The sequence below is a fragment of the Octopus sinensis genome, linkage group LG13 (assembly GCF_006345805.1).
Source record: "Octopus sinensis linkage group LG13, ASM634580v1, whole genome shotgun sequence".
NCBI classification, from domain to species: Eukaryota; Metazoa; Mollusca; class Cephalopoda; order Octopoda; family Octopodidae; genus Octopus; species Octopus sinensis.
The window spans coordinates 47,106,996-47,119,495 of NC_043009.1; the positions used below are offsets into that span (position 1 = coordinate 47,106,996).

Here is a 12,500-nt window from a genome sequence, read left to right on the forward strand (position 1 = left end):
CTCTTGGGAAATCAATGCAGTGGACTCTATAGTATTTATTTATAACAGCAATTCACAGCATACATAGATCAGAATTGAGCCCCCTAGACCGATAAGGTCCCCAAATCTTGTATACTCATGCCTTAAGACGATACTGCTATTGCTTGTAGAATTAAATCATTGACAGACAGCAATCCGTGGCATATATAAATTAAACATGGAATTCCCTATCAAACCCGAGTGACCTTCGGACAGCTATCCAATATGATGCTCCGGCCTTATGGACAACGTTGTATCTTTTGATATGCAAGGACTAAAAATAATAGGTGTTAAGTATTTCTGCCACGATTATTGGACGGTGTCGGTTTTCATGGGAGTAACAGATGTCGACCCTTCTACTGTCAAGACGGAACTTTAACTGATTCAACCACACACTCACATAAACACAAGCGCACACGCACTGCACGCAGACATCACGCACATACATATACACTTACGCGCATGAACACAGAAATAAAGTTACGTGCATGCCCTTAGTCATACACACCCACTTCATATATATATATACACGAGCCTATGCACACACACACACACACACACACGCACACACACATACACACACACCTGTTTATTATTCTCAGTTGTTAATGATTTTTTTTTGTAATTTGATTAACGCAAGTTCATCGTATATGTTTGTGTGCATACGTTATATATATCTTAATGTGCGTGTATGTGTGTATGTGCGTGTTTCTACACGTACTGACATATATGTGAGAAAGTTCGAGTAAGTTTACACACAGACGTTTATATGCATATACGTATGTATATATGTGTGTATGTGTGTGTGCGTTTGTTTCATGATGACAATGAGTCCAACAAAAGGTATTCTGTTTCGACCGACAATATGTCGAGCACTGACTAACAAGACAACTGCGTGGTGGTGGTGGTGGTGGTAGTGATGGTGGTGGTGGTGGTGGTGGTGGTAGTGGTGGTAGTGGTAGTGGTGGTGGTAGTAGTAGTGGTAGTGGTGGTAGTGGTGGTAGTGGTGGTAGTGGTGGTAGTGGTAGTGGTAGTGATGGTGGTGGTGGTAGTGGTGGTAGTGGTAGTGGTGGTGGTAGTGGTAGTGGTGGTGGTAGTAGTGGTGGTAGTGGTGGTAGTGGTGGTAGTGGTGGTGGTGGTGGTAGTGGTGGTAGTGGTAGTGGTGGTGGTAGTAGTAGTGGTAGTAGTAGTAGTAGTGTGTGCTGCATATGTTTATTTTATTTATTTATGCGCCGTTTTCAAGCCTAACCAGGCTCATGGGCTCGGTTTCCCGGTTTCTGTGGTGTATGTGTTCCCTCTCCAGTTGGACGGGACGCCAGTCCATCGCAGCGTTACCCAAGAAACAGGAAGAAAGAGTGAGAGAAAGTTGGGGCGAAAGAGTACAACAGGGGTCGCCACCCCCCACCCCCCGCCGGATCCTCGTGGAGCTTTATGTGTTTTCGCTCAATAATCACACACAACGCCCGGTCTGGGAATCGAAACCGCTATCCTCCGACCGCGAGTCCGGTGCCCTAACCACTGGGCCATTGCGCCTCCGCAGCGGCAAATGCTATCAGCCAGAAAACCTAAACACAAAAATCCACAGACGAAGTTCCTTGAGATGTTTGTTCTGCATCCATCAAATCATAGATCCTACTCCCTTGTCAATTAATTAAATTCGGTTAACCATAGAATGGTTCTTTGGATTCTTGTAAACAACGACGCTATTGTCAACCATTTCTGTTATAAAATAAATAGATAAGTAAGCAAATAAATAAAAATAGAGAAATGAAATTGCTTCTGTTGGGAATCCCCAACCGGATGTCATGCTTATCTCTCCATTATCCTCCACTCCTGTCCTGTATAAATGATTTCTCTTGGAAAAGTACGTTGCACTGCGCACTGCAGTGGGTGTCATCCAATAATCTCTCTTGTAATGATAACTGATGCAAATGTTGGTTGGTTTTTCCAGTTTAGCTTTACATCATATATATATATATACATATACATAATTCTTTTATTCTTTTACTTGTTTCAGTCATTTGACTGCGGCCATGCTGGAACAAATCGACCCAGGACTTATTCTTTTTAAGCTTAGTACTTATTCTATCGTTCTCTTTTGCCGAACCGCAAAATTACGGGGGCGTAAACACACCAACATCGGTTGTCAAGCGACGGTGGTGGTGGTGGGAGGGACAAACACACACACACATATATAATATATATATATATACATATATATATATATATATATATATATATATATATACGACGGGCATCTTTCAGTTTCGTCTACCAAATCCACCCACAAGACTCTGGTCTGCCCGAGGCTGTAGTAGAAGACACCTGCCCAAGGTGACACGCAGTGGGACTGAACCTGGAACCATGTGGTTGGTAAGGAAGCTTCTTACCATACACCCACTCCTGCGCCCCCTCTCTCTCTCTCTCTCTATATATATATATATATATATGTGTGTGTGTGTGTGTATGTGTGTTTATGAAGGCACGTAGCTTAGTGGTTAGGGCATTCGGCTCATGATCGTAAGGTCATGAGTTCAGTTCCCGGTGCCGCATTGGTCCTTGAGCAAGACAATTTATTTCACATTACTCTAGTTAATTCAGCTGACAAAAATAAGTTGCATCTGTAATTCAAAGGGCTAGCCTTGTCACACTCTGTATCACACTGAATCTCCCTGAGAGCTTCGTTAAGGGTACATGTGTCTGTGGAGTGCTCAGCCACTTGCACGTTAATTTCACGAGCAGGCTGTTCCATTGATCGTATCAGCTGGGACCCACATTGTCATAACCGGTGGAGTGCTTCTATATATGTCTATATATATTTGTAATTTTGAATTTAAAATAATAAGGGTGAAAGATTGAATATTAATTTGATTAATATGAACTGAAAACCAGTGGTGTAGCATATAAGACCATAGCGGATCTTCTTCTAGCATAATGGATGTCCACTCTTAATGGTTCAACCCTGTTATATAATAGTTTCACTTTAATAGTTTCAGTATTAAACTGAAAGCATCCACGTAATACTGAAATAGTAGAGAAGATATGATATTGCTATGGGCTCGCCCTAGGCAAGAAGTTAAAATTTGTTTTTGCACCTGACACTACATGGATCCTAAGTAAGGCGTGTGTAAAATTTGAGTGAAATTGGTTGTGTAGGGATTCACACAGACAGACACACATTCTCAGTTTTATATATATGGAGTGGCTGTGTGGTAAGTAGCTTGTTTACCAACCACATGGTTCCGGGTTCAGTCCCACTGCATGGCACTTTGGGCATGTGTCTTCTACTATAGCCTCGGGCCCACCCAAGGCTTGTGAGTGGATTTGGTAGACGGAAACTGAAAGAAGCCCGTCGTATATATGTATATATATATATATATATATATATATATATATATATATATACATACGTGTGTGTGTGTTTGTGTGAGTGTGTTTATCCCCCTAGCATTGCTTTACAACCGATGCTGGTGTGTTTATGTCCCCGTTACTTAGCGGTTCGGCAAAAGAGACCGATAGAATAAGTACTGGGCTTACAAAAGAATAAGTCCCGGGGTCGAGTTGCTCGATTAAAGGCGGTGCTCCAGCATGGCCGCAGTCAAATGACTGAAACAAGTAAAAGAGTAAAAGAGTATATAATCGATCGCTCATGCTCAATGCATTTGTGTCGTTTGTTCACCGGTTCGCTACCCTATATTGTAAATATTTTTCTTTTGAAAAAAATGTAATATTCATTTCATTTTGTGTAAGTACCAAGAAATTACATAAAAGTTGAATTATAATTATTGTATGTACTCGTATGATATATTTCTTGATATTACCTGTAGTGGCCAAAGCATGCTTCCAAAGTTGCCCATCATATAACAGGCAACACTCTAGTACAGTGGTTCTCAACCGTTTTCTGCCTATGAACAGCTATGTTATTCCAGTGGAACCTCATGGCCATTCGATGTTTTAAAAATCTTAATATATACTCTTATAATTAAATATTATTAGGGATTGAATAAAGAAATTAAAATATTTTGTGTATTGTAGAAGAATAAGTGATTTGTTGCGCATAAATTTTAACAAAATCTTATATGAACCCTTAAGCGTCGTGTGGACACAAGTTGAGAACCACTAGATAACTATAATCTTAGTAAGACCCCCTTCGGTCATGAATAATCATGGGATTGCACCTAGAAATGTCCCCTCCAAGGCATAAGTCCGAACAAGGTTGTTTATGGAAGACCAGCAGTTGCCCATGCGTGCCGGCCTCCCCTCTCCACGCCACCGATGTTATCCAAGGGAAATGGCAAGGCCAATACGACTTGGCACCAGTGATGTCGCAACTCATTTCTACGGTTGAGTGAACTGGAACAACGTGAAATAAAGTGTTTTGCTCAAGAACACAACACACAGTCCGGTCCGGGAATCGAACTCACTACCTCATGATCGTGAGCCCGACGCTCTAACCACTGAGCCATGCGCCTTCACTTATGCTGTATGTAATTAAATCCTCCAGCAATTTCGACGATGGGTATTTAATTGCTCACTCAACTGAGTTAACTGCTCATTGAATTAGCATGTAAGTGGCTGAGTATTCCACAGACATATACATTTAGTGTAACCCTTGGGCAGAATCACTCTGGCACAGTGAATGTCAAGGGTGGTTCTTTAAATTGCAGGTATAGTCCATCCGACTGGCTTCCACACAATTTCTGCCAACCCAATTTTCCTCACAAGGCTTGGAGGACATGGAGGATATGCAAAAGGACATTAGTCCAGGATGCTACACTGTGGGATCGAACCCAAGACTTCGTGATTGTGGTGCCAACTTAACCGTTCGACCATACTGCACGTATACTCTGCCATAGGAACTACATCAAAATATTGTATTGCATCACTGGGTCACATTCTGCACCGGGGACCCAAAATGCGCTCGCTCGAATTGCTAGTAACAGCAACCACATCCTTTCAGTTCGCATCACAACTATATTAACAACAACAACAACAATAATAATAAATAAGTAAATAAATGAAAGCAAAAAGCCAACTTGTTGGACAATGTCTGAGATATACAAAAGGCTGGATGGTCGCAGCTGGTACGCTTGTGAATATAGGTCTACTCAATCTGGACTGATCTAGGGCTAAACAAAAATATCACCGCCAACACTTTAAACATCTTAGATTTACAAAAGGCTGGATGGTCGCGGATGGTACGCCTCTGAATATTGGCTTTCTCAATCCAGACTGAACTGTGGCTAACAAGAACACCACGTCTACTAGCCAAAAATTAAAAAATAAATAAGTAAAAAAAAATTATGTTGGATAATGTCTGAGATAGGCGCAGGAGTGGCTGTGTGGTAAGTAGCTTGCTTACCAGCCACACAGTTCCGGGTTCAGTCCCACTGCGTGGCACCTTGGGCAAGTGTCTTCTACTATAGCCTCGGGCCGACCAAAGCCTTCTGAGTGGATTTGGTAGACGGAAACTGAAAGAAGCCCGTCGTATATATATGTATATATATGTGTGTGTGAGTGTTTGTGTGCCTGTGTTTGTCTCCCCAACATCGTTTGACAACCGATGCTGGTGTGTTTACGTCCCCGTAACTTAGCGGTTCGGCAAAAGAGACCGATAGGATAAGTACTGGGCTTACAAAGAATAAGTCATGGGGTCGATTTGCACGACTAAAAAGGCGGTGCTCCAGCATGGCCGCAGTCAAATGACTGAAACAAGTAAAAGAGTAATAGAGTAAAAAGAGTAAAAAGAGAGAGAGATACAAATGGCTTGGATAGTCCTGGTTGTTGCTCTTGTGAATATTAGGACTGCTCAATTCGGGTTGATCTGGGGCAAAACAAGAACATAAAATTCTATACTATTGAATACTTAGCTTTCGTTGAGCATCTCCCCTCTCTACTATAAAGTCCTTAAAAAAGACTCCGCCGGTTACGACGACGAGGGTCCCAGCTGATACGATCAACGGAACAGCTTGCTCGAGCATTCCACAGACACGTGTACCCTTAACGTAGTTCTCGGGGATAATCAGCGTGACACAGAGAGTGACAAGGCTGACCCTTTGAAATACAAGTACAACTCATTTTTGCCAGCTGAGTGGACTGGAGCAACGTGAAATAAAGTGTCTTGCTCAAGGACACAACGCGTCGCCGGGAATCGAACTCACAACCTTACGATCATGAGCCGAATGCCCTAACCACTAAGCCACGCGCCCTCACCTATAAAGTCCTAACCCTGCTGAGTCACACACACACACACTGAACTGCGGGATCCCTGGCTTCATTGAGCCACATACACACACACACACACACACACACTGTACTGTGCCATTAGAAGCAGGGAGGAGGAGAGAAGGGGTGTACTGTGCTGTTATAAAGAGGGTGAGAGTGAGAGAGAGGTAGTAAGAGAGGGAGAGAGAGAGAGAGAGAGAGAGAGGGAGATTAAGCTGGAGATAATTAGAGCAACAAAGCCAATCCACCACCGACAATTAAACATGTTAATGATGTAATGCTTGTAGTGGACATAATTGTAGCGTTTCCTGTCTGTTCACATATTCCGCATTGCTGTTGCAGCAGCAGCAGTAGTAGTAGTAGTAGCAGCAGCAGATAGCAAGCAGCAGCAGTAGTAGTAGTGGTGGTGGTGGGGGGGTGGTGGTGGGGGGGGTGTGTGGTGGTGATGGTAGCAGGCAGCAGCAGCAGCAGCAGCAGTAGTAGTAGTAGTAGTAGTAGTAGTAGTAGTAGTAGTAGTGGTAGTAGTGGTAGTGGTGGTAGTAGTAGTAGTAGTAGTAGTAGTAGGTGGTAGTAGTGGTGGTGGTGGTGGTGGTGGTGTGATGGTGATGATGGCAGTTGTGGTGGTGCTAGCAGTAGTAGTAGTGATGGATATGATGGTAGTAGTGATGGTAGTAGTCTTAGTAATAGTAGTTGTGGTGCTAGTGGTGGTGGTGGTGGTGGTAGTTGTAGTCTTAATAGTATTGGCAATGGCGACGATCGTAGTAGTAGTAGTAGTAGTAGTAGTAGTGGTGATGGTGGTGGTAGTGGTGGTGGTGGTTATATCCTGGTTGTATGTGCAGGTTAGTTGTGGCCTTTCTCTTGACATATTCTGGCTGCGTTGGTAGTGGTTGCGGTGGTGCAATGGTAGTGGTGGTGGTGTCGCAGTAGCGGCTGCTGTGGTAGTTGTGAAGGTGGTGATGAGGGAAGAGAGCGTGATGGTGGTGTGACTTGTGGTACAGTAGTGGCGGTGGTAGCGTCGTCTGCGATGTGTGTGTGTTGGGGGTGGGGTTCGAAATGGTAATAGTGGTAGTGGTGGCTGAGGTGGTAGTAGGGTGGGCTGTGGGGGAGTGATGGTGGAGTAGGGCATAGAAGTAGCGTGGTGGTGGTGATGATGGCGGTGGCGGGGATGCTGTGAGAGCGTGGTGGTAGTGATGGTGGCGATGTGTGTGTGTGTGTGTGTGTGTAGCATGCATGGTGGTGGTGGTGGTGGTGGTGGTTGTGGTAGCAGCGGTGGTGTGAGAGCATGGTGGTAGTGATAATGATGTGTGTGTATGTGCATGCGTGTGTGTGTGTGTGTGTGTGTGCGTGTGTGCGTACGTAAAATACGATGGTGGCGTGATGGTAACGATTGCGGTGCAATGGTAATGATTTCATAGTGAATAACGTGTCCTTCCTGATGACATGCTCCTCATATCCTTCCTGCTGATATTTTCTACAGTGTTGTTGTTATTGTTGTTGCTGCTGTGGTTGTTGTTGTTGTTGCTAATATTGTTGCTGTTGTTGCTATTGCTGTTTGGCCCACGTCAACCCAAATCCAGCAAACCCATTAATAACCAAGTGCAGTCTAGTCAGAGCCAATAAATTTACTTTCAATAGAAGAATCTAGAACAACACAGTCTAATGTTACCATTGCTTTTTAAAGTCGGCGAGGTGTGATTTGAGGTTGGTTTGGCTGTTACTTTTAGCAAAGAGAGTTCTAGGGTTCTAGGGTTAATTCACTGTTATACAGTTATTTTTAAGGTGTTGTTGATAATCTACTCAGCAGCAGTAGTAGTAGAGTAGTAGTAGTAGTAGTAGTAGTAGTAGTAGTAGTAGTAGTAGTTGTAGTAGTAGCAGTAGAGTTGTTGCTTAGATCCAGGTCAACTCTGATTGACCTGACCTATGATCAAAAACTTACCAGGTGTGACCGTCTTTTCTCCTTTTTGCATTGAACGCAAAACTAGCATGTCTTTGTGAGGGAAATTTGGCTGCTATTTCTTACAGTCTGCGCGATATTGTGTCTTCTCCATTGCTTTGGACCATAGTCCAAAGCAATACTTTAGAGTCAAATAATGCCATGTTTAAACCGTATTTTTCTCGATATAGTTTGTCAACTTTTTTTCTTGTCGCAGGCTATATATAATAAATAAGGTAATTAGTGTGTAACCTATGATATTAAAAATAATGATATTAGAAATAAAGATTTTTCTTCTTCTATAAGCATAAGGCCAGCTATTTTGAGGAGAGGAAGAAGTTGATTATCCAAACTCCAGTATTCACCTGGTATTATCGGCATCGAGGAGATGAAAGTTTGAAAGCAGGTAGAGTACAAACAAACAAATGTATTAGTATAGCGCTCAGGAATAGATATAGGAAAAGTCTTTTACGTTTCGAGCCTACACTCTTCGACAGAAAAGATACACAGAAAAAACAAGGAGAGAAAAAAAAGCGATGAGCGGAGGATCTAAAGAGCGCCTAACATGGCCGACACACCATATATAGAATATATATATATATATATATATATATATATATATATATATATATATAATATATATATCAGCACTGCCGTCAATAATTACTCAAGGTAGGCAGTTGTGTAGTAAAAACCAAAAAAATAAGCTAATACAGACGCGCGACTGAGTTGAAGGCAGATCTGTTTCTGCCTTTATAGCACGTAAAGAAAACGGTGTTGTAGAAATGTACGCAGCATGTGTACTACAGCAGTACTATTTCTTAGCTTAGATACTGAGGTTGAAAAGCAAGGGCGAATTATGCCTACTTAATCTACAAAAAATAAAATGTTTTGCAATTTATTCTTAAGTAATCAGACTAACCTTCATACTTTTATTGAATTAAGTGCATATTTTGCAATGAGAGGAAAATGTTGCTATCGATCTATTTTATTCAAGGTAGGTACTTCCTACCTTGCCTATCTAGGCGGTACGTCCCTGATACACACATACACATAATAGAGAAGATTGAAAACGCAAATCTTAGGCAGTTAAACGCATAAATGAAAACTTTCAATCAAAGTAGTTGAATCATATATATTTTATACACATCAACATAAATCATGTATGATTTCGGGAATCTGTTTGACTGCCTAAGCTTTGCGCTTTTAATTTTCTCTACTCTTTTACTTGTTACAGCCATTTGACTGCGGCCATGCTGGAGCACCGCCTTTAGTCGAGGAAATCGACCCCAGGACTTATTCTTTGTAAACCTAGTACTTATTCTATCTGTCTCTTTTTGCTGAACCGCTAAGTTACGGGAACGTAAACACACCACCATCGGCTGTCAAGCGATGTTGGTGGGGACAAACACAGACATACAGACACACATATACATATATACGACGGGCTTCTTTCAGTTTCCGTCTACCAAATCCACTCACAAGGTTTTGGTCGGCCCGAGGTCCAAGGTGCCACGGAGTGGGACTGAACCCGGAACCATGTGGCTGGTAAGCAAGCTACTTACCACACAGCCACTCCTGCGCCTACATATTTTTTCGCATTGGCTCACTATAGCACTCCGTAAACATTCCATACATTTTAAAACATATGTAATATTACACACACACACACACACACACACACACACACACACACACACACACACCACACACACACACAACACATGCAGTGAGAGGAAGATAAAGAGAGTAGCGTGGGGATAGAAGCCTGCCGGTCGATTTAGAGGCATGATGCTCTGGTTTACAAATCACGGCATAGAAGAAACTGATGTTAAATTGGATTGGAACTTTGTTTCCCACCCCCACTGATAAGCTTATTTAGCCTGGAAAACTCACATTTATGTATTGTATTAGACGCAGGCAAGGCTGTGGGGTTAAGAAACTGCCTTTACATTCATGTGATTTCCGGTTCAGTCCTATTGTCTTCTACTATAACCCCGAGCCGTCCAAAGCCTTTTGAGCGACTTTGCTAAACGGAAACTGCGTGGAAGCCTGTCGTATGTTTGGCCACCACTGTGTGGATTTGGTAGACGGATTTGGTAGACGGAAACTGAAAGAAGCCCGTCGTATATATATATATATATATATGTAATCAAAATAAGCAACAAGAATGACTCCGGTAATTTGGTACGATCGTTTCGCACTATATCATTTTATTAAATGTTTGTGTGTCTGTGTTTGTCCCCCCCCCCCCATCGCTTGACAACTGATGCTGGAGTGTTTACGTCTCCGTAAATTAGCGGATCGGCAAAAGAGACCGATAGAATAAGTACTAGGCTTACAAAGAATAAGTCCTGGGGTCGATTTGCTCGACTAAAAGGCGGTGCTCCAGCATGGCCACAGTCAAATGACTGAAGCAAGTAAAAGAGTAACAGCGTAAAGCACATCAAAACCTGAAATACCAGACACATTTTGAAAAAGCGACATTAAAGAATGTATCCTTCCAGCATAAATTCTTAAATTGCAGGTGGGAAAAATTTTTATTGCCATATTGGTTTCAAATTTTTGTACAAGGCCAGCAATTTCGAGGTAGTGGGTAAGTCAGTTGATTCAAAACAACGTGAATAAATAAGCATTACATTTGACAGACTAAACTGAATGCTACAGAGTTAACATTGTTATAAGTAATTTCCACAGTGACTCTCCGTTTATTGTATCGAATATAAGGTCTATAAAATCGTGAGTATTCAACCGTACATTTGTTTTGCAACCTGCCTCCAAGAGAATATATCATATTAAATCATTGGTTTATTTTACAATGAATATTCAACTTTAGTACGTTTATATATTTGTTGTGCAAGATTTTTTATGTGAAGTCGTGTGTTGAAACATATATTGTTATATTTCGGAATGGTCATTTTGCCAGTTTAGCCAATAAAAACACACGCACTATATATTTGGTGTTATTTTGCTTCAGTGTTATTTATTTTTTACATTAATCTTAATCTTATTTCGGCCAGAGTTCTTTCGTCACACTCCTGTGACCGCATACAATAGAAATACAAAATGGCTGACGGTTAGTAAGGAGAGACACAAATAAGAAAGAAGAAAACAAAGGACCACTGATGCGGACACAGGAGTGTGACGAAAGAGCTCTGGCCGAAATAAGATTAAGATTAATGTAAAAAATAAATAACACTGAAGCAAAATAACACCAAATATATAGTGCGTGTGTTTTTATTGGCTAAACTGGCAAAATGACCATTCCGAAATATAACAATATTCAACTTTGTTTAGAAAAAAAACGAGCCAAGATTTTACCGCCAATATAAAGAAGGAAAGCACCATACGTGTTTTGCCGAACCGCTACGTTACGGTGACATAAACACACTAACACCGGTTGTCTAGCGGTGAAGACACACACACACATATATACGACAGGCTTCATTCGGTTTCCGTCTAATAAATCTACTTACAAAGCTTTAGCCGGTCCAAGGCTATAGTAGAAGACACTTGCCCAAGGTGCCACGCAGTGGGACTGAACCTGAACCTGGAACCATGTGATTGGAAGCAAGCTTCTTACCACCCAGCCACTCATTCATATATATATATATATAATATAAGATATATATATAAATATATATATATATATATATACTATATATATACACAAACCCCACACATATCACGCATATATATATATATATTATATATATATATATATACGACGGCTTCTTTCAGGTTTCGTCTACCAATTCCCCTCACAAGGCTTTGGTCGGCCCGAGGCATAGTAGAAGACACTTGTCCAGATGCCACGCAGTGGGACTGAAGTCGGAACCATGTGCTTGGTAAGCAAGCTACTTACCACACAGCCACTGCTATATATATTAAATATATTGAAATTCTTAAGTGTATAATATATATATATATATATAATATATATATATAATACCACTTAGTAATTTCAATGGAGGCAATACAAGCGGAAACTAGAGGAACATAGTTAATAGCTCACTTGGACCACTACATCTCTACACTGTATTTTATTTGCGAGTATTGTTAACACTAGCAAACTCAAAATAAAGCAGTGTATATTCTATATATATATATAGCATTTATGCATGTACTTTACAGGTTCTCGGACACAGGTTTCACATGAATATATTCAATTTTCCATTGTTCCATACGCTATGGAACTTTTCATAATGGTGTTAATGATGATGATGATGACGATGACGATGATAAAATCAAAATATGCTGAAGCTTACGAAAGTTAATAGTAACACCAACAATAGCTTATCAAAAAACCCATAGTAAGATATAA

The 12,500-nt window shown here is 41.2% G+C and overlaps 1 protein-coding gene across 3 annotated transcripts in view; it reads left to right on the forward strand.

Annotated features, from left to right (window-relative positions):
- The window catches only part of LOC115218242 (inverted formin-2), a 228,402-nt gene that overhangs the window by 66,336 nt on the left and 149,566 nt on the right, over positions 1–12,500 (forward strand). The gene's annotated exons all lie outside the window — the stretch shown is intronic.